The 19,258-nt window shown below is 49.2% G+C and overlaps 1 protein-coding gene across 1 annotated transcript in view; it reads right to left on the bottom strand.

Annotated features, from left to right (window-relative positions):
- Nucleotides 1-5,348, bottom strand: part of FAM3D (FAM3 metabolism regulating signaling molecule D) — a 32,214-nt gene extending 26,866 nt beyond the window's left edge. Inside the window, exon 1 of the mRNA XM_045530685.1 lies at nt 5,112-5,348. The gene's annotated coding sequence lies outside the window, so the exon portion shown is untranslated. The remainder of the gene's footprint in view (nt 1-5,111) is intronic.
- Between the last annotated feature and the right edge of the window lie 13,910 nt (nt 5,349-19,258).

The following is a 19,258-nucleotide window of genomic DNA, read 5'->3' as shown; positions in this document are numbered from 1 at the left end:
TGTCACAACTACCCAACTCTGCCTTCGTAGTGGGAGAGCAGCCATAGACAATAGATAAATGAATGAATATGGCTGTGTTTAAATAAAACTTTATTTATAAAAACATGTGGTGAGTTGCATTTGGCCTGCAGGCTGTGGTTTGCCAGCCTCTGCTCTAGGCATAGCCTCTTTCTGCTCCAGGTGGACCCAAGTCCTGGGTGCTCCCTACACTGAGCTTCAGCGGCCTGGGATTGGCTCAGCCAAGGTGAGGCAGAAGGAAGGCTTCCATGGGCCAAGAGGGTTTCTAAGATTCTGTTCCCTGTCACCAGCCAGTGCCCTCCTCTGGGGTGGATCCATGAGCCTCCTGCTCACTCTGCAGGTGTACACTGCCTGTCTCCTGTCCTCCCAAGGGTGTTCAGGGGGCTTTCCTCCCAGTTCTCCTGACTGAGATCATTCTCTGAAGGTGTCTCGCCCAGTGCCAGGTGCCCAGGAGACCCTCAGTGAACAGCAGCTCTAGTTGCATTCACACCGTTTGAGTTTGCAGAGGCCTCCTAGGGCCTGGAGTTTGGAGTCTGTGTGAGCCGGTGGATAAGAGTGGGGGCTTTGGTGCCCACTCTGGGTTCTGCTGTGGAATTATGGACCCAGGCCTCTCTCAGCCTTGGTTTCCTCATACATGGCCATCACTATCTCTAATTTAGTGAAGATTAAATGCAAGAATGCACTCAAAACACACTTGGGTGGAGGAAGTGTTCTGCTAGTGACAGCTGTTGTTCCTCACCCTCCGACCGTCCCAAGGAGACAGAGATCCCTCTAGGCTGAGAGAACAGGGTGTGCCCCAAGAGGGGATGGGCTCCTCCAGGTCCAGACAGAGCAGCTGGAGATGGGAGGGGCTATCTGGGCCTTTCCCTTCCCTCCGGTGTCTGGGGCGATGGGGCCATCTCAGGACACTGGACATCTTCAGGCCCATTAACCCCAGAGGCCAGTTGTTGCCACCAGAACTTCTCTTTGCTGTGTGTGAGCTTGGCTCTGGGTCAACAGAGAGGACTAACTGGATCAGGGTGGGGCTTCCGGGAGCATCTGGGTTCATGCCCTGGCCAGGGCAGGCCTACTGCTGGCCTGTATGAATCACTTCAGCAGGTCAAGCATGAAGAAATTTGCCTCAGAGCCAGTGGCTAATTCTGTTCCTGCCCATCAGAGGTCTTGGCCTCTTTGATTAACCAAGATGGCGGCCACAGCCTCTATAGTGAGGTCAGTGGAGCCTTGGGAAGATATTAGGGGATAAGTCTTACCTAGGAAACCATGGGATCCAGAGATCTCAATGAATAAGAGATAATCTTTATGACAATCACAGTAATGATTCTAGTAATTATTATTAGTATTTCGCCAATACTGAGCCCTGTGTCTTTTCATTGAGTGTTTCCACTAAATCTTGTCTGCAGATTCTTTTTATGAACTACATCTTACCAGAGAGGAAACTGAGGTTTAGAGAAAGTAATCGACTTGCCTAGGCTCACATAGACGGAATGACTTATGTGATATTGCCATCTGTTACTTTAGTAACTGCAGTTAAATGAAGCAGGGGTGGTTGGAGTCAGGGTGTGGTGGACCTCTGTCCCCCCTTCTTCTGGCGACCACCTTGATTTTCCTTTGGGAACCAACCCCGCCACCCCATGCGGTAAGGTTGACCTCCTCCTCTGGCTCCAGGGGTGGCCACGTGGTCCAGGTCTAGCTTATGCGTGTGCTCCATCCTTCGATCACAGAGATGGGATCAGACTTCCGATAGACTTGCCAGGGGAGAGGAGCTGCCTTCCTGCCAGGGTTGCTGAGTTGAGAAGACTCAGAACTGGGGATGTTGATGGGTATCTTTGCCACCATATGAGGACAGCCTGCTTGAGAATAAAGCCACATGGAAGAGAGGCTCACCGAGACAGAGACAGTTCTGGGGGTGTCATTTGAGCCCCTAGATCTCCCTGGCTTGAAGTCAGAATTATCTCTGGACTTTTCTGTTATGTATGCCAAGACACGCCCTATATTTGTTGGGCTGGTTTGAGTGTGTTTCTGTCACTTGCACCCAGTAGAGTCCTACCTGATAAATGAGGATTTTTCCCATTTCAAACCACAGTCACAGAAAGACTCTGATTAAATTCCCATGCTACCCTCTGCCTGCTCAGGGCTGAATACCTTAATCCTTGTGGGCCCTAAAAATTTGGCCAACTCTTGGCTTTTCTCTGTCTTTAGCAACAGCCTCCTTCCCGATGGCTTCCCAGCCAGAAGCCACATTGCTCTTGACATTTTCACCAGAAGAATATTCCTCTACCACAGAACCCGTCATGCCTGCGGGAAGATCCAAGTCCTTGGCGTTGTGCCGGGGCTCAGCCTCTGCCTCGCCCTGCAGGTTGACTCTCAGCTGCCACATCCATGCCTCTGCTCAAGCGGTTTCCTCCACCAGGGCTGCCCTCACCTCCTCCCGCCAGGGGAACCCTATGCTTTGTGGAATGTGGCCTCCTCTTTGGTGTCCCTGCTGAGGTCTGTGCAGCCTGCACGGCTCTCTCGTCAGTGCGTTTGTGTGGGCGCGTGGGCAGTGCAGTGCAGCGCTCCACAGCAGGGATCCTGGAGCCAGACTGCCCGGGCGCAAAGCTTCTCTCTACCGTCCACAGCCTTGCCACCTTGGGCAGGTTACCTCACCTCCTTAGGCCTCAGTACTTCATCTGTAAAATGGGAGTAATAAGACCTACCATGCAAAGCTGCTGTTATATTTAGCCCAGTGAATCCATGCACAGTGCTCCACACCATTCAAAGATACTGGACACTAGATACTGTCGACCCTCCATAGGCGTCGCCTGTTATTGAAATTGCCGTTTGCAGGGACCACATAGAACTTGATCGCGTCTCTCTTACAACCCCCCTGACTCTCTTTACTCTCAGTCGTCAACGTGACTATTTTAACTGATAGACTGTGAGCTTCCCGAGACAGTGTCTCATCATCTCTAAATGCCTAACACTGTGCACAGTGCCCCGTGCATAGTAGGTGCTCAGCTTTGACAACAGCACCAGCCCGGATTCATGATAGGTACTTCACACACATTGTTTTTTTCAAAATTCACACCAGTCAATCCCCCAAGGAATTTATTAATGCCGCCATTCTTTTGACTTAAGAGAAGATCAGACAAGCCCACAGGAGAGGCAGCTTGCCCAGGGTAACACGCCTGGAGAAAAGGCAGAGCTGGGATTCAAATGCCAAAGGTAGGGGGTGCTCTCCTCACACCTTTCACACCTTTGTCTCCCCAGGCCTTGCCCTTGTGGGGGGCAAACCTAGGAGTTCCCACCCCTGCTTACCAAGGGCCTCCAAAGGCATGAGATCGATACCAACCATAGGAAGTGTCTGCCCCCTCTGCAAGGGGCCTGCCCTATGGGACTCCAGGTTGGGCAGGGGCTGCCAGCCCCCCATACAGGCTGTCCCCTGCCCACCTGAAGTCAGGCCAGGTCTGCCAATATTGGATGGGCTGGTCTTATCCAAGGAGCAGCGGCTGCAGCCCAAGGAAATATTAGCAAACCAGGACTTCGAGCATCCCTCACCCAGGGAAGTGCCAGTGAGGAGGTTAGGCCCCTCAGCCCTGTGGGCTCCAGAGTTCCTGTTGGAATGGAGTTGGCGGGTAAGCAACTGCGCCTGTGTGTAAGCACAGAGTTGAGCTCAGAAGAGCTGCGTAAATGACGACTGTAGACAGAAACCCCGAAACCTCCAGCTGCACAGGAGCAGACAGACAGACGGACAGACTGTCTGGGGCAACTGCTGGGCAGAGCTCAGCTCCTCCCCAGGTTGCACTCAGGCCTGGGCATGACCACCTGGCTGGCCCACGCCCACCACCAGCTCCTTCCCTCTCTGGCCTGAGCTGCCCCTCCTTCCCCCTCCCTCCTGCCCTCCTCGTACTCTCCCTTCTCTGAGATTTCCACCAGCCTAACACTTCCCTCCCCAGTCCTTCCATAGCAAATTTAATCTCCTTGGAGCAGCCTGTCCTGACTTCCAGGCTAGCTCTGTGACATGAGGCAAAACCGTTTTGAAAATGACTATCTATGCAAGTTTTTTACTTTCCGGCTAGAACCATGTATGATAGTTACCTTGTCATGTTAATCATTGTATCTTGTTTACCTGACAAGCAGGAACCGCTCAATTATTCGTCATTGGGTGAATCATCTGGAAGGACATTCCTGTACCGAGATTGCCTGCTTCTATCCAGGGACTTAGAATCAACTGCATCATAGAATCAGTGTGGCACAGGGGTCAGGCACACAAACTGCCTGGGCCTCTTATTAAATCTCAGTGCCTTGGTTCCCCATCTGCAAAGTGGGAATAATAATGGTACCTTCCTCATAGAGGTGATCTGGAGAGTAAATGTTATTATATAGAGAGCACTTAGCACGTATTAGGTGCTAATTTATGTGTTTTAGTGATGGATATCATAGATGCATAGACAGTGAGGACTACAGGGATTGACAAGAGATATTCAGACTATCATTTCCATTTTACAGGTGAGAAAACTCAGTGCTATCTAGAGTAAAAGGAAGGGACTAACCTGACACTACACAGCTAGAAAAATCTCTCAAGTCCGTGCACCTTTGTCACAAATTTACAGATCATTATTTTCAGAGAAAAATGAGATTTGGAGCCAAAGAACAACATTCCTTTCTTTACTCATTCTTCAGATATTTGTGTGGCTCATAGTTGATGCTCAGAATGTGTTTTTTTGAATGAAATGAATACATGTCAGGGAGCCTCTGTGGTTAAATGAAAAAGCCTGCGGTGTGGGTTATCAAATTCCTGGCTTGAGTGCCCATGGCAGGCATAACTAGTCAATCATTGCCTGCTTTTGCTCTGAGCCTGAACTCAGCCTCAGAATCCTTTTTATCACAGTCCACTATCAATTGATCAGGTTCGGCCCCTCAGATGAAAGCTACGTGCCTTCCTCAGTCTGATCTCAGAAATCTCTTTGATTGTGTGGTTTCCTTCTTCCTTTCCTTTCATCCTTCTCTCTCGGGCTCTTTCACTCCTTTCCCACCCTTCCCACCTCCATTTCCCCTTCTCTCAATAACGTGGACCCAGAGGAATAGCCCTTTCCGTTCAGGTGGAGACGTACCTGAGGGCTCAACGCTTCCGCTTCCCTGCTTCGGTGGAGAAGGTGAGATGGTCCAGAAGGTGTCTTGGGTCCCTGACCCAGCTGCTAAAAGTCCCACCTCCCGGTTCTTGGAGGGGTTGGGGCCTCCCAGGTGGCCCTGTAGATGCAGAGTATCTCTAGGGAGAGACCGGATGGCTCATGGGCCTGCGAGTGGGCTCAGCTCAGCCCAGGCTCTGCCCTCCTTCAAGGAAGTTTACCATAGACTCTCCCTGCCCTGTTAAACAATCTCTCCAGGAAGGAGGAAGTTGGTCTAAAGTCTTGCCTGGCTGAGGAGTGGCCTGGAGCCCGGCTGGCACACGGGGAGAGGGCTGTGCCTGCTCTCTTCCCCCAAGAGCCATCATGGCCTCTGCAGGGGAGGTTGGGGCAGGGATCTAAGCAACTTAATCAGGAATGAGATACCGCAATCTGCCTTAAAAATCAACCAGAAAACTCCCTGAAAAAAAATCTGACCCCATGCTGATAACTGCCCCAGACCCTGGGGACAGGGTGGGCCTGGTAGAGGCCTTGGTGAAGGTGCAGGTCACCTGCTCTAGGGCTGCAGACTGGGGTCAGGGCCTGCAGGAGCTGGTGGGGTGAGGGTGGGACCTGGGCAAGAAGCAAAGACAGACTTTGGGGGGCAAAGGAGGAGGGGCAAAGGCGACTGCAAGAGGTTGAGCCTGGATGATGATAAAGGGGGACCCCTTGATCAACAGCGAGGAAGGAGAGGAGGTGGTTTGGGGAAGATTCTGGATTTGGGTTGGGGCACATTGGATCAGAGGCTGAAGCTGGAGAGAGAGAGGGAAGGAGAAAGGGAAAGAGGGAGAAAAGAGACTGGTGGGTGGCTGACTTCTAGTGTTTGTTGTCCCTCTCTCTTCCTAGGACACAAGGTACATTGGGAGGGGCTCTGTGCTCCCCCCACATCCAGCAGCCCCAGGATTTGTCATAAATCATGGTCCTCATTCCCAAGTCCCTTCCCCTGAGAATGAGTTTTTGGTCCTCAGCACAGGCTCCTGGGGGCTTCCCCCTCATTTGCTGACCTCTTCCAAAAAGATGTCTAGCCCCCTAGGAGTGATATCCAGGGACATGGGTCCAATAGCTGGTAAGGAAATAAAGAACAGGGAGTGGTCCCTGCAGGAGAAGTGCCTGGGGTGGCCCCAGTCCTGCTGTTCCAGCTGACTGTCCCCAGGTAGGCACATGGGCCCCTGGGGGTGCAACCTGGGGCAGGCAGTGCTTTCCTGTGTCCTGGCTGGTTTTAGGACAGGCCTTGTCCTCTGCCCCTCGCCTCTCACCCTGCCCCCTCTGCCTGGATGGTGCCTTGTTCTCATTTCAGACAACTGTCCCCCAAAGCCCTGCTTCCCAACACAAACAAGTAAACAGGTGTAAGGGGGTAAAGTGGCTTCCCTCCACCCTTCTAGGTTCCTTGGCTGAGCCAGGAATCAAACTGACAGCAGGCAGAGGAACAGGAGAAAAGGCATACAAGTTTATTACGTGCATAGGGGTGTCACAGGAAAGCAAAATGAATACCCCAAACCCAGTGAGATCTAGAAGCTTCTATGCCTTCTTCACAGGGGAGAGGAGGAGGGATGTAGGCAACTTAGGGGAGAGTAAATGATTTCTGGGAAAGATGAGTGTGCCCTCAGAAGAGCAGCACAGCCTGAGACAGGTCTGTCCAGGTGTGGTGTGGCCCTCCAGCCTCCTGCGATGCCAGCCAATCCCGCGACTGAGAAGATTCCGGGAGGGGATTGTGTTCCCTCTGGAAGATCTGTCTTTAGGCAGATACGAGGGGCTCAGAAAGCCTCTCCCTGCATTTTCTGTTCCCCAACTGACCTCAGTTCAAAGTCCGAAGTGGCATATTTTGGGGTGTCATCTCCTGAACTATTTTACCAGCAAATAATTTAAAATCGATAGCTTCTGGAAAGCTGTGGTCCCCATCCCTTGGGTTCCTGTTAGGAACCTGGCCACACATCACCCCCAAGCTCCATCCACAGCCCCTCACCCCAAATTGTCTTCCATGAAATTTGGGAATCCAGCCTCCCAGCAGGACGTGAGTGGCAGATGAATGAAGCTTCATCGGTATTTACAGTCATTCCACATCCCTCTCATCACCGCCCAGCTCTGCCCCCCGCCTCCCTGCCCCTGTCTGTGGAAAAACTGGTCCCTGGTGCCCAAAAGGTTGGGGACCGCTGCTATAAAGGAACCTGTGAGAGTGAGGAACAGGAGGACTTTCTTCAGCAGGTGGTCAGGCACGGCCTCCGTGTGGGGAAGCACCTTGAGGTGCTACACTTGATTTCTAGGGCAGCTGAAACAAATTAACCCAAACCAGGTGGCTTAGAACACCATGGTTGTTTATCTCACAGTTCTGGAGGTCAGAAGTCTGACCATGTCTCACTGGGCTAAAAATCAAGGCTGTGTCCCTTTCTGGAGACTCCAGGGCAGGATCCGTTCCTTGCCTTTGCCAGCTTCTAAAAGCCACCTGCACTCCTTGGCTTGTGGCCCCTTCTTTCATCTTCAAGGCCAGCAACATGGCATCTCTGTGACCATTCTTCTCACGTCTCCTCTAACTCTCTCTTCCGCTTCCCTCTTCCACTTTTAAGGACCCTGTGACAACACTGGGCCCCCTGCCCAGAAGATCCAGAATACCCTCCCTGCCTCAAGGTCAGCTGACTAGCAACTAATTCCACCTGCAACCTTAATTCCCCTTTGCTATGTAATGTTCCATATTCACAGGCTCCAAGCATTAGGATGTGGACCTAATCCCATCAGGGGGCCATTATTCTGCTAATCGCAAGTGCAATCCTGTTTTATTTTCTTCACAGCACTTACAACAGCCTGAAATGGTATTTTCTGACTACTGTTTACTTGTTACCTGTCTTGTTCTGCTGGAAAGTGAATCCCACGAGGGCAAGGACCTCGCTGGTGCTGCTCACTAGAGCAGTGCTGGGGACTCAGCAGGTGCTCAATAAAGATTTGCCGGATGAATGAATGGATGACTGAAGGCTGGCTCGTTTCTGCATCAGGGTCAATGCAGACAGCACTGGTCTGAGAGCCAGGAGCTCTGACCCCTACTCTACCCTTGGAAGTTGTGAGACCTGGTGCCTTCCTGCCCTCTCTGGGTCTCAGTCTCAGGCATTCTCACCACAGCCCTGGGAGGAGGGGGTGATTCAGGGCAGTCTCCCTGAGGGCTTCATGTCTTAGAGAAGTTGATTACTGTCATGAAGTCACCCCTTGTTTTCCTTCCAATGGCAGAAGCCCCACTGAAGTCTCAGCCTGAGCAGGCATCAGAGAGGAATCAGCTGGGTCTGGCATTGGTGCTGGTTCCTGTGCATGCCAGCCTCCCCCACTCCAGCACAGAGGTGGAGAATGTGAGCCCTGGGTCACACAGCTATTGGCCAGCTGGGTCCCCTTGGTGAGTGACCTCCCCTTCCCAAGCCTTGGTTTCCTCTTCTATGAAGTGGGATAATCACTGTATTACAGGGGTCATGAGAATAAAGTAAGAGAGTGCATTGGAAGGGCCTGGCCCATAGTAGATGCTCAGTAAACTGAGCTGTGGTCATCAGCACTTCTTAATTGGTGCGATGTCACCTGTGAACTTGACTTTCCCGGTGAAAGAGGCCAGAATGCCTTCTCTCCTCTCTCAGATGGCAACACTGAGAGAGTGGGGATCAGCGTCAGATCTGGGTGCAGACCTCAGCAGGAGGTCTTGAAAGGGCAATGACTGGTGTTTGACAGTTGCTTCATCATATCCCGAGGCGTTGGTGCCAAAGCTGACATGGCAGAGAGGAGGAGGGGGGAACTGTCACCATCCCTTTCATTGCCAATGGACTTGGACACTGATTCTGCCACCAGCCAGCTGTATACACTTAGGGAAGTTACTGTAAAACAAAGCTTATTTCTTTTATTTAATTATAAAAATAATACAGTGCCATCATGAAATTTTGGAAAACATCAAATAGCATAAAGGAAAAAACTCAGGCAAGTACAATCTCCCCGGGGGATGATTTTAGTATTAATATCTTGGCCTATTTCCTCCCCACTGGCTGTGGTGTGGAGCTCTTCTTCCACTTTCATATCCTTCTTTTTCCACCTGTCATAGAGGATGTATTTCCCTGTGTCATTAAAAACTTGTTGTTGTGATTTCATAATGACTACACACGATTGCATGTTATAAAGCACCACCTTCATCTCCCTACCTCAGCTGCTGAGCACTTAGATGGCTTCTGGGTGTGAGGCAGAGTTTGTGTGTGTATGTGTGTGCATGAATGTGTGTGTGCTTACAGATATGCTACAGTGAATCTTTACAGGCATATCTTGTGAACTTTGTGCACCTTTATTTCCTCCTCTTTAAAAATGGGAGAATAATTCCAGCCTTCCCACCCTACAAGTTTTTATGAGGCTCAAAGGAGGAAAGAGATATCAAAGTGCTTTAAATACCATGGGGTAAAATGTCTTCCAAATGGAAGGCCACATTTGAGTACTACCTCTTTAAGAGGTGTGTGTGTGTGTGTGTGTGTGTGTGTGTGTGTGTGTGTGTGTGTGTGTGTGTGAGTTCCTCAGCAGTTAGGAGACAGGTGAGTGTGGAACTGGGAATAAAAAAACAGCAATAACAGCATTCAACAGTTATAGAGCACTTACCATCTTCTGGGTGCTCCAATAAATAAGATACATGCATAATCTGAACACATCCTAACAACAATGTCCAAGGGAGTACTATTATTACATACAACTTACAAATGGGGAAACTGAGGCACAGAGAGGTTAAGTAAAATGTTCACGACGGCACAGCTAGCAAGCGGGAAGTGGAAGAGAGGGATACACACAGACTGCTTCCCTGGGAGCCGCAGGCATCAGCAGTGAGGGTGCCAGCATGCTGCAGTAGTAGTTTCCCCTGGGCTTCCCAACACCCCAGGCCCCTGGCATTTCCTGAAATCAGTTACTTTTTTATTGAGCACAGCCAGGTGTTTCTGGCAGGCAGACAAATTAATCTGAAGATGATTTCCCCAGGGCTGGGGTAGTTTCGCATGAGAATGCCTCACTCAAAGGGAAAAGCCCACAGGAGCAAAAAGCCCCTGGCACATGTGGGACACAATGACAGAGCAGAGTCACCGTGTGCGTATCTGAGTGCGGGACTCCGTTGGCGTGCGTGAGTGTGTGTGCGTGTGTGTGTGCATCTCCATGTGGGCACGCACAGGCGTGCACAGGGTTACGCAGACGCAGGTGCTCGTATAGGCTGTGTGTGACGTTCTGGGTGCCCGAAGACTGAGGAGTTGGCTCACCAATGGGATAAATGCTCACCACACAGATTTTCCTCATTTTAATCTTTGAGAAGAGACTGGACCGGGACCCAGGCAGGGATTTCTTTGCACTGCCTTCAACATCAAATCAGCAGCATTTTTCACAGCAACCACGGGCCTCAGTAACAAAAGGCAGTCAGGTGTGCTCTGGAGCCAAGGGAGGAAGGCACGGAGCGTTACTACGCCAAGTGCGCCATCGATAAACTACCGGCAATTTACAGTTGTCCTCGCCCTCGTTAATTGACCAAATCCACCCTGGCCACGTGTGCCTAGTGCCCTGATCTGCTTTGTAATAAAATCAGTGCCTTGGCATGAGAGCCGCAGTTAACGATAGAATACTAATCGAGTTAGAAATTTCTCTTGCAAGCATTAATAATTCATGCCTCTGTTCGTTGGTTTTAGTGCTACTGCTTGAACAACAGCAACAAGCAGTGGGCTCAGAAGCCTTTCTGTCCGTGCCAGGACTGGAGTGGGCGGCTGGGGCAGGAGCTCCTGGGCTCCGAGGCCTGGCTCACTGGTCTGTGGCCAAACTGTCCACAGTGAGGGTCCCCAGCCGCGGGTGGGGGTAGGGGGAGGGTGGCTGAGTCAGGTCCAGAGTCTGGCATTGGTCTCATTGAGCTAAAATCAAGGTGTCATGGGGCTGTAGTCCTTTCTGGAAACTCCAGGAAAACCCATTTTCTTGCCTTTTCTAGTTTCTAGAGGCCACCCACTCTCTCTGGCTCATGGCCTCTGCCTCCATCTTCAGAGCTGCATCCGTAGGGCTCTTGTTGCATCATCACATCTTCTTCTGCCTCCCTCTTTCACTTTTAAGCACCTTTGTGACTACATCGAGCCCACCCAGACAACCCAGGACATTCCCCCTACTTTAAGGTGAGCTGATTAGCAGCCTTGACTGCATCTGTGACCTTAGTTCTCCTTTGCCATGTCACTTAACGTGTTCATAATATTTGAAATGGCAAAATCACTTCAAATGTTTTAAGAATTATGAAAATAATGCTTGTTCATGATAAAATATTCAGAATAGTGCAGAGCTACATAAAATATCTATTAAATGCCGATTTTTATCCACTCTCCAAGTTGGAGCCACTGTTGACAATTTCTAAGTCTCCTTTTAGAACCTTCTATGCACACACAAATGTATATGTGTGTCTCTCGTTCTCTTGTCTTTCTTTCCCTTTATGTTCTTCTCTCCGATTCTCTCTCTCTTTTGCCCACTAGCCAAGCAGCCATCCATCAGCTGGTGTAAAATTTACTCCATACCATGGAGTATAACAGATGTCATATTTCTTTATTTTTCTAAATCAAGTTAGATTTCACTCCAAACCTCCACTTGTCAGGGTGGCGAGAACTTCGGTATCCATCATGATTTAATGTCGGTGCCAACCATAATTCTGGAGTTCGCCTCATCCTTCTTAGGGTTGCCAAAAAATGGGGGCAGGGAGGGGCTTAGCGATGCTGCAAAAACAGGGTCTGGCATCTCCTTTTCTTTCCACATAGTCACAGATTTCTAAACAGTCTTCCATGAATGGTTCTCACTAAAACAATGTAAAGGAACAAACGCACATACAGATGAAAGACTGCAAGGGATGGAGCAAACTGCCAACGATGCTGTCTCTTGGAGGTGGGATTATGGTGATTTTAATTATTTTTGTGACGCTACTCTCTTTTTTCTATAGCTAACAGATATCACTTTATAATCATCACAATATACTTCATTATAAATGCTCTGTGTTGCTTCTCCACCTGCCTTTCCCGTCAGCTGAGTATTTGCCCAGCTCCCCAGGGGCCAAGCCCTCCTTGTGTGTAGACACAGGTGTAACAATGCCGGGAAATCCTCAGGATGTGACCTGGAGGTAGCTCCTCCTCCCGTGTCATCACTGCTCTCCTGAGATGTGGGAACGGGCTGGGTGGGGCAGGGATTTTCATGTCCTGGAATGAAGTCTTTATAGGCACCTCATAGGTTTTTTATTGGGGTTCACAGCTATTGTCCTATTATTTCCACAGGGAGTACTCACCCTTCCTGGCTTCCAGGCGGCAGGGCTAGCTCAAATCCTGCAATGGGGTATGGCTTCTCCAGTGACTTAGGGGAGGCAGAGGTCCAGGGCGGGTGACATAGAATTTCCCTTCCGGGAGCCAGGTTCTAAGTAGGTGGGCCAGTCAGGGATGTGGGCTGGTGGGTCTCCTCCCAGGGGCAGCCTGAGGGTGGGGGCAGCCCAGAGAAGGCTGACATTGAGCACTTTTGGGGCCTGAGCAACTCTGGGAGTTTCCCCATCCTGGTTGTCTCCAGGCACCTTTGGAGGGGAACAGGGAAGGCCAGTATTCTGGTATAACCAACCCTTATGGCACTCTTCTGTCCAGCCATTCATCAACAAATATTTAATGAACGCTTCCTCCGGGCCAGAAACAAGCCTGGTGCCTGGGGATACAATGACAAACAGGAATAGCCCTGCTGCCTGATACAGTTTGGGGCAGATGCCATGAGAGGGGCTCTGCCATTTGTTTCCTCCTGCCTGTCTTGTTTTTGCTGTGTCTCCTATTCCTAGATTATTTCAGGAACTCAATAAAAATTTGTGAAAAGAATGAAAAATTTGTTTCCTGCTAGTTGGAGGAAATAAGACATCCCCAAAGAAATCTCAAAGTCAAATGAAATGGAAGAATTTTGTTTCTGAGTCTCACAGATCATCATCATCATCATCGTCATCGTAATGGATACGGATCAGGCCTTAGGTTGTTCATGTGTTCCCATCATACTCACATTTCATCTTCACCGAGATGCCTGGGAGGAATCCAGTCTCACCCATTGCTTTTTGTGTGCATGTGGTCCGGTTGCCTGTGTTCAAATTCTGGCTGCAGCACTGGGCAGCAGAGGGAGCTGGCTTGGGCACGCCACTTCCTCTCTCTGAGCCCAATCTCCTCTGTGAAATGAGCATGATGAGAGAGAGGTCCCCACTGGAGACCAGGCAGGTAAAGCTCACAGCACGGAGCCTGGTCCCACCAGGCTGCCTCCTCCCTGTCGGCTGGTGTCTTTCTCTGTGAGCCCTTTGACTCCAGTGCCCTGCTTTGCAGGAGGTCCTGGTGCATGCCGAGGACTCGCCGCCTCAGGGGATGGGGCCCCAGCTCTACTGCTGTGGAGGCTGCTGGGACCAGGACTGCAACAGGGAGCAGCAAAGGGAACGCCAGGAATGATGCTGTTCTCCAGATGCCTGGTTACCCGCCTGGGGTCAGGGTGATATGGCAGAGTTAGTGTCTCACCACACCCTCCCAACCTCATTGAGGACAATGTCCTGGCGTTTTACTTCTCTTGCTATCAAAACCCGGGCCGGGAATCACCCCCTCAGACCCTTTCAGTGAGAGAGAGAAACCACTCCCCGCCATGCCCTCAGGACTTTGACACCCTGAGGCTTGCTCCGAACTCGCTCATGGTCTCCGTGTCTGTCTCCACCAGTGGTGGGCTGATAAATGCTCCACAGCCAACCCTCCAGAAAAAACAAGTATGCACATCTATACATACCTAAGTGTGTTATATTATGCTGGTATAAAGGCTGCTTAGCAAACACACATTTTTTAATTTAAATAATAATAAAATATGCGATGCTCTTTATTGTAAATTCCATAGAGCCAATTGGCTCTCACAGTGTACTTTCACTCATTTTTGCCAACTTGTTGTATTAGCCAAGCTATGGTTGCAATTCAGCCAAGATTTGACAAAAGTTGAAGTCTCTCAGGTCATCAAATGAACAAATGTAGTTCTGTCATATTTTCGTTTATGCTAACGAGTAAGATGAAAGTGAAACAATGAAGACACAGTCAAAACACTCGATTGTCAATGACATAAATGACTTCCTTGTTGAATCAGTTAATAGTTTTTGAATATTGGAAGAATTTCCTTAACATTTTGTTCCATTCACAATGTAAGGACTACAGACATGACATATCTTAATATTTAATCTGCACTATTAACATTTTCTCTATTACTTTCTTAAGTCTAAGATTTAGACAACCAACAAAGCAATCAATCAAGCTCAGATTTGTAGCGTTTGCCAATTTCCGCGGTGTAAACCCACACTATGGCTGATTTCAAGCATCCAAGTGCTTGCCAGCATTCCAAGTGCATTGTGAAACTGCACATGTGCAGTTGGGAAGACATGCTCAGCAGTACACCGCTATATAATATTTCTACCATACAGAGACAATCTATGTAAATACGTTCAAGAGCACAGATAATTGTAAAAGGTAGAACAATAATTAGGAACTGATGGGTTTTGAGTATTTATTGCCTTAGTTTTTAATATAATTTGTTTCCTTGTAAGTTTAAATGATTGACCTTTTAATAATGGTTGTGTTTAACAATTAGATCACAAGATTCTGGAAAATCCAACAATTGACTCTTGTGAGCCAGCATAGGCAGGCTCCAGCACACCACTGAGACTCTCTCCAATCTGACTGACACCTCAAGCTGAGTAGATCTTTATCCATTTCTGGTCACTGTGCTTGGCATAGTGCCCACAACACTGGAAGCTTTCTGTAAATACGTGCTAATGAAGGAGTGACTTGCATTACGTATGTGCTGTCTGTCCCCCCAGTCTGCAGGCTCCTTGATAGAAGAACCACATTACAATCATCTCTGAATCACGGTTATCTTTGAATCCTCAGCCCCCAGCACAAGGCCCAGTACATAGTAGGTGCTCAGTAAGTTAATGAATGACCAAATTTACACCCTAGGGACAACCTGAAATGCTTTGTCTGGGAGCAGAAATGACCCACACCTGCCACAAATAGAGTGTTACAAAGAATGGGTGAGTCATGAATTTTTGGTTACTATTTCTTTCCCACTGCTCCCTAGGTTCAGCTCCTCACTGCTATTGCTGCATAATCACCCACTCTTAATGCTTTAAAACAACACACACTTGTTATCTTGCAGTTTCTGCAGGCAGGAGTCCAGGCACATCTTGACCGGCTCCTCTGCTCAGTGTCTCACAAGGCTGCAGTCAAGGCATTGGTTGGGTTGCATTCTCATCTGGATGCTCAACTAGGGAAGAATTCACGCCCAAGTTCATTCATGTTGTTGTGTGACTGAGGTTGCCACGCATCTCTTGTGGTTGTGTGACTGCTGGCTGTTGGCTGGAGACCTGCCCCCGGTCCTAGAGGATGTGACCACAGACCACAGTTCCTTGCCATGCAGGCTTCCTCAGCAGGGCTGCTTACTTCATCAAGCCAGCAAGGACAATTTCTCTCACCTCAAGGAGGGCTCAGTCTCTCTTTCAAGATCTTTCACTCTATGAACTCAGGCCCACTGAGGATAACCTCTCTTTTGACTAACTCCCAATAAACTGAGTTGGGACATGAAGTCAGCAAAATCCCTTCACCTTTGCTATATCCTATTGGCTACAAGCAAGTCACAGTTTCTGTGGACACTCAGGGGAAAGGACTCTATCAGATGTGAACACCAGGTGGCAGAGATACTTGGGGATCCTTGGGGTCTGTGGGCCACACTGCTCCATATCCCTGCCCCCAACCCCACCACACGGTATATACAGTTTTGGCTCTTAAGCAGAGTCAGCCAGTGACCAGGAGTTTGAGACCAGCGTGGGCAACATAACAAGATCCTGTCACTATAAAAAATATGCGTGGTGGCGCATGCCTGTAGTCCTAGCTACTCAGGAGGCTGAGGCGAGAGGATCCCTTGATCCCAGGACTTGGAGGTTACACTGAGCTATGAATGTGCCTTTGCACTCCAGCTTGGGTGACAGAGCGAGACTCTGTCTCTAAAAATAATGATGATGATAAAAAGTATCCTGAACAGTTAACAATCAGATCTTGGGAGCTGGTGGGGGTTGGCTCCAGCACACCAAACCCCCACAGGATCTCAGCACATCTTCCCTTGGGAATGATTCACCAGGTGGTAGCGCTGAGGTCCCAGAGAGCTCCTTCTCTTCCACGTCACCTCTCTACCTCTGTTTCTTTGCATTTCCCCACAGTCCCCTCAGGTGGCAGCCACGGTGGCAAACACACCATCTCACATAGGTTTAATGACAATTGTCTAATTATGTCTCAGGAGCTCATTCCAGAAAAAGCTAATAGGTAAATTAGTGCAATTAATTGGACTTTATAAAGCATTTAGCCCAGCCTTATGACACCCAACCTGTCGTAAGAAGCCTTAATCTAGAGAGAACGTCCAATGGAAGCTGTTGTGAATGAAAATCGGGAAGGAATTGCACCAGGAATAAGCAAAAGTTAGCTCCTGAATCTGCACCACCCTGCCCTGCTCTCGTGAATTCCCAATAGTGAGTCCTCCCTTAGAGCCACAGCCTCAGTGTGGTCCGAGTCAGACCCGTCAGCCTCCCCCTCAAATCAGTTTCTGGTAGGATATTCCCATTCCCGTTGAGGACACTGTCACTATTCCCATCTCTCAAGCTAAGAACCTTGGAGGCAGCTTTGGCCCAGCCCTCCCTCTCTCTTGTCCCCCACATTCAAATCAGTAGATTGAATAGACTCCACAGCGTGACACCTCTCCCACCTGCTTCTTTGTATTCATGCTCGTTGTCACTCTCAGAATTTGGAGTCTCCAGCACCTGTCACCTGGTCTATCTTCCCTTCTGATCTGTTCTCTGTCTGTGACAGAGCAGTGCAAATTCCCTTCATGGCCTGCAGGGCCCTGGAAGGTGCCCCATGGTCCGGCTTCACCCTCTGCCACTGGCCCCTGGTGCTCTTGTCCCAGCCAGGGGAGGCATTCCGTTCCTCCAGGGTGCCGTGTGCTCGTGCCTTGGTGCTGCTGGTTTCTCCTGCAAGAAACACTCTTTCCTGTCGGATTAGTCAGGATCAGGTAGGTTATGCGGTAACTGTCGGGGTGACCAGTTAGCCTCCATATCTCTGCCACAATGAAGTTTATGTCTTGCTCTGGTGAAGTGCAATGTGGATCAGGCAGTTCTTCTCCATGTGGTCACTTCTCCATCCAGCGCCACTGCCACAAAGGAAAAGAGGATGGAAGAGGCACCTTGGCCTTAACTGACTCAGCCTGGAAGTGCACATGTCACTTTCCATTGGTCAGAATTGGTCACATGGCCCCAAGGTTATGGCAAGGGAGGCTGGGTAATGTAGAGGAGCACATGGAAGGCTTGGTGAGCATTGCTGCTTGGTACCACGGAGTTCCCCTCTCTGACCCATTCATTCTTCAGGTCTCTATGAGAAGTCACTTCCTCTGGGAACCACCCCACTCCCCACCCAGCACTGGGTTCAACTTTCCTCCCACGTGTGCCCTGTGCACACCCTCACCCGGAATGGTCCCCTGCTTGGCTGGGAGCTCTGCGAAGGCTGGCACTGGTCTGTCTCCTACTCTGTGCTGACCTCTTGTCAGCACTCAGCATGGTGCCTGCCATGCAGCAGGGCTCAGTGAGCCTTCTTTGAGTACATGGCTCTTCCTTACCCTGGCATTCAGTGCACTCTGGAATCTGGACGACTCTGCCACTTCTCCCTGTCCCTCTTCACCCAGCTGCTGTGGATCCTAGGCGTTTTGTGTAGAGCGCGATGGTAAGTCCTTGGACCTTGGATCAGGTGGCTCTGAGTCTGATTGCCAGCTTCAGTGTTCACTAGGTACAGGACCCTAGGCAAATTACTTCATGGCTTTGTGCTTAGTTTCCACATCTGTCAGGTGGATTCCATTATACCTATTTAATTGTTGGGATGCAATGAAAAAATGCTTTCAGAATGCATTATTACAGAATATGGCAAATACCATATTTCACTGATTCTCAAATGCACTTTACTTTCTCACCTTTTAAGATATCTGAAATTAGGATCCATCTTACAATTGCTATTAAGAAAGTATTGTGTCATTGTTCAATTAGTGGTTTTTGTTTTTTTCTTGGTGGTATGTTAAATAATGGTGTGTCTTAGATTCCATGATATATGAGAGTTAATATTTGATTGTTATTAATATTAACTATTATTTTTGCCTCTTAAAATGACCTCCACCTCTAATAAATTTTCATCTGCAAATACTTCCCTCAGCCTTCCAGGGTGTTTGAATAAGATCAATGTGAAAATTTAAGACCAGGTTACCTTCCCCATCAGCACCTTATAATGGAACAGGTCTTGGAACTTTTGCCTGCGTCTCCTCATCCAAGAGTCATTCCTGCTCCTGTCTCTCCTTCTTTTGAATTTCTCCCAATGTAAGCACTAACCAGAGTCTACCTTGGACATTATTAAAAATTAATTTACTAAAAGTAACCACATCTAATTTTTGAGAGCTGACAATGTGCTGGGCACTGCTATGCTATGCCCTTTCCATGTACGATCTCACAGAGGCCTCACAACCTATGAGAAATGCAGTGTCTGTGAGATGAGGAAACTGAGGCACAAAGAGGTTTGGAAACAAACAAAAAGAGACACAGCCAGAGAATGGAGGGCTGAGACTTCACTGGGCTCTGTGTGATGGCAGATGGCACTACATAGCCTCTCGTAAGTGCCCACCTTATCCTTGGGTCACTTATAGAACATAACATAGGGATTGCCACCCAGCAGGAGCTCAGTCACCTTTTCTGCTGGTGAACGGATGAGGCCACCTTGGATAGGCACTTTGGTACCATCAGCCATGTAAATCCTCGGTTCTCATTCTCCTAGTAAATGCCTTATGTCTGACCTTTGCCCAAAGAGAAAGGCTCTGTTGTTTCATTTATGGCCCTTGTCCTTCCTGCAGCTGACCTGCTACCGTGTTCCCACTGTTATCTTTTGAATAAATCCCCACCTGCAGCTCGTGCACAATCGCATTATATTTCAGCCACTCTCGCTCCGTGCAGCCCATCCAGCTGTCTCGGAAACATCTCCATGGCAGCAGCTGGT

The sequence above is a fragment of the Lemur catta genome, chromosome 18 (genome assembly GCF_020740605.2).
Source record: "Lemur catta isolate mLemCat1 chromosome 18, mLemCat1.pri, whole genome shotgun sequence".
NCBI classification, from domain to species: Eukaryota; Metazoa; Chordata; class Mammalia; order Primates; family Lemuridae; genus Lemur; species Lemur catta.
This window is presented reverse-complemented; position numbering and strand designations above follow the sequence as displayed.